The sequence below is a fragment of the Heterocephalus glaber genome, unplaced genomic scaffold, assembly GCF_053883595.1.
Source record: "Heterocephalus glaber isolate CG9 unplaced genomic scaffold, H.glaber_assembly_v1.0 deba00001613, whole genome shotgun sequence".
Lineage (NCBI taxonomy): Eukaryota > Metazoa > Chordata > Mammalia > Rodentia > Bathyergidae > Heterocephalus > Heterocephalus glaber.
Window position 1 is genome coordinate 31,132,296 of NW_028258384.1, and position 3,803 is coordinate 31,136,098.

A 3,803-nucleotide genomic window follows, 5' to 3' on the forward strand; every position below is an offset into this window, starting at 1 on the left:
AACATTCCAAATCTGAAGATTGAAATGTATATCCAGGTAAATAAGGCATTTAGAACCCTAAATAGACAGAACCAGAAAAGAACCTCTATAGAACACATTATATTCAAAGTTTCAGAAATCCAGAACCAAGATAGAATGCTAAATGACATTACCCTAAAAAATGTCAAGTAACATTTAAGGGCAAACCTGTTAGAGTAACAGAAGATTTCACAACATAAGCTTTCAAGGCCAAGCCATTAAAGAAAATAAATGCCAATCCAGATTACTGTATTCTGCAAAATTATCCTTCAAAATTGACAGAAAAATAAAAGCATTCCATGACAAAGAGATACTAAAGAAATTCATGACCACAAAGCCAACATTGCAAAAAATATTCAAAGGAATAATAAAAAAGACAGCAATCCAAGCATTATAAAAGAGCCCAAAGGAAAGAGTACATCTGAGAAAGTAGTTAGGCAAAAAGTAAATAGAAATGAATAAGCACTGAAAAATACAATGACAAAAATTAGTAAATACCTGTCAATATTAATGCTCAGTATAAATGGCCTTAACTACCCAAACAAACAACATAGATTGGCATATTGAATCATAAAACAATACAATTCCCAACAAATAGGATTATACCAAATTAAACAAGCTTCTGGACAGCAAAAGAAACAACTTATAGAATGTGAAAATAAATGCCAGCTACTCCACAGCCAGAGGACCAATTTCTATAATATATAAAGGACTCAAAAACTTAGATCCAACAAATTAAAAGACCTAATAAAAAATGGGCAATTGAAATAGGCACTTCTCAAAAAAAAAAGTAAAAATGCCCAGTAAGAATATTAAAAAATGTTCAGCATCTTTGGCCAATAGGGAAATACAAATGAAAACAACATTGTGATTCTATCTTAATCAAAAGTATATCTGTCATCAAAGACTCAAAGCAACAAATACTAGTGAGGTTCTGAGGAAAAACAAACCCTTTACATTACTGATGAGAATGTAAACCATTACAACCAGTATGGAAATCAGTATAGAGATTACTTAAAACAAGGCCCCCTAGTGTCCAGGCCCATGCTCCAGCACTGGTCTTTGGTATTTTAGAAACCTAGTTGCACAGCAGAAAGTGAACATTGGAGGAGGAAGTAAAGGTTCACCTGTATTTATAGCTGCTCTCTATCACTTGATTTATGGCCTGAGCTCTGCTTTCTTTTGGATCAGTGGCTGGTTTAGATTTTCATAGCATGAACCCTGTTAACTGCACTTGTGAGGGATCTAGCTGGTGCCTTCCTCATGAGAATCTAATTTCTGATTATCTCAGGTAGAAGTGAGGCTAGAGAAGATAATTATTATACATTACCAGAACATATCAAAAAAATTTTAAAAAGCTAACAAATTGTTTTCCATGAGACCACTCACTGGTGCCAAAAAGGTTGGGGACCACTGCCTCAAAAATTCTAAAAATAGTAATTTCATTTGACCCAACTATACATCTCTTGGGTATCATCCCAAAAGAGATTAAAGTTATCATATTACAGGGATAAATGCATATTTATGTTTGTAGTAGCAAAATTCATAATAGCTAAATTATGGAAAGACCCTAGATGCCCATTAACAGATGATGGATAAAAACAATGTGGTATATATACACAACAGAAACTCAGCCATAAAGGATAAATTTGAGTCATTTGTAGGAAAATGTATGGATCTTGAGATTATACTGAATTTAATCAGACACATAATGTTAAATGTTGCATGCTTTGTCGCATATAAGAAATCCAAAATATAAATAACTTAAAGAGCAAAATAAAGAAGAGATACGGTGAGAAACAGGGCAGTAGATTTTGTGGAGATAAGGAAGGCTATCTGGGAAATGGAGGGATAGAAAACTGATAAAAATGATTAATATACGATATATATGTACTAATTATCCCAAATGAATGTAATTATTATGTACCATAAACATATCTTCCTAAAATAAATTTTTAAAAATGAGAATTAAATTCACACCAGGTGTGGTGGCACACACTTGTTATCCCAACACGATGGGAATCTGAGACAGGATGATGGTGAGTTTGAGTTGAGCCTGGGCAACATATTAACATAGGGAAACCCTGTCTCAAAAAAATAAAATATAAAAGGGCTAGTGATGTAGCTCCATGTGAAGGCTCTGGGTTCCAATAATGAAAAAAAAATCAATTCAGTTCACTAGCAAGCTCTAGCAATTCTAAATTTGTATTTACCTACTAAGATAGTATCAGAACATATAAAGTAAAAATTGCCCAAATAATAGGGGGGAAAATACATCTCAGAAATCATAGGTGGAATATTTGAATGTGTCACTCAAAGTGATTGATGAATTAAAGATAAGAAAGTTAATGAGAATATAGATCTATACACTTTTGTCTGTAAAGGGCCAAATAGTAAATATTTCCGATTTTGTAGACTATATAATGTAGTCGTTTGTGCCTATGTGGTGTAAAATCAGACTTAGATAATACTTAAATGAATGAACATGGCTATTTCTAATAAAACTCTACTTATAGACATTAAAATGGGAATCTTGTGTCATTTTCATGATTCATAAAATCTACTTTTGCTAATTTTTGACCATTTACAATGTGAAAACTTTGTAGCTCACAGTCCAAAAACATTCATTCGACCAGATTGGCCCACAAGTTATAGTTTACCAATCCCTGCTGTCAATGATTTTTACAACACAGTAAGTTTATCTTAGTGAAATCCTGACACCTAACAAATGGGTAATACATTTTATTCTCAAAAATATATGGGCTATGTATTAAACGTCACTTATTAGGATATAAAGCACGTACCTGTGTATCTAAAATAATCCATAGAATACAGACTATATATTCTTTTTTTTTTTCTGCAAAGGTTTATTCCATGAAGAGAGGGGCTCAGTCCTTCTAAGAAGCTGCTTTCCTCATGGTGACCAGTACCATTACTCAGCTCCTCGTGCTTCCTCTTGGCACAAATGTGCATGGCCACCCTTTTCTTGATGAACTTGAGGGCCTGTTTGTCCTTGGAGATACTGAGCAACTCCATGGCACGTCACTTGTAGGAGGCAATGCCACACACCTCCCAGATCGTGTCCTGCATGAACTCAGTGTGTTTGGTGAGGAATTCATGGCGGCAGTGGTGTGTCTCAGTTTGCTCATGTTCTTAGTCACCTGTGACCCTCATTGAGGCCCATGGCCATGAGGAAGGGCAGAGCCAAGGCTGGTGCTCTTAGGTGGCTGCTGGGGTAGAAGGGCTGGCACCAGGACTGTCTAGATTACTCATAACTCAATACTGTCACCTAAGATATAGTAATAGGATTACTTTTAAAACACAAAATTCTGAAAAAATTTAAAATGTAAATAAGTATTCATGAGTCAAAAATCATATTGGACATTTGACAGTACTGTCAAAGAGAAAATTGTCATTTGAAAACTTGTGAAATTAAGAAAAATAATGCTTAGATATTAATAACATTATAAATTTATATTCAAAAGTAAAGTTTTAGGTAAATGAGCTGTGTCTAATTCTAAAGGCCATCAGAAGAACAGAAAACAGAAAGTACAAAGAAAACAAAATGAATACAGAAATTAATGAAGCAGAAAAAAGTACATTATAGAGGATTAACAAAGCCAGAAGTTACTTCTATGAAAAGTTTAATAAAGAGGAAGAGCCTTTGGTGATATATTTTAGAGAGAGGTGACAGGAAAAAAATGAACAGTGAGCAATATTAGTAATTTAAAAAGAAATATGAATAGACATGAAGTGAGTTTTCCTATCACAGGGATATAATATCT

At 33.8% G+C, this 3,803-nt stretch overlaps 1 pseudogene; it reads right to left on the reverse strand.

The window, feature by feature from the left end:
- Positions 1-2,906: 2,906 nt before the first annotated feature.
- LOC101714340 (large ribosomal subunit protein eL36 pseudogene) lies at positions 2,907-3,220 on the reverse strand (annotated as a pseudogene).
- Positions 3,221-3,803: the final 583 nt, after the last annotated feature.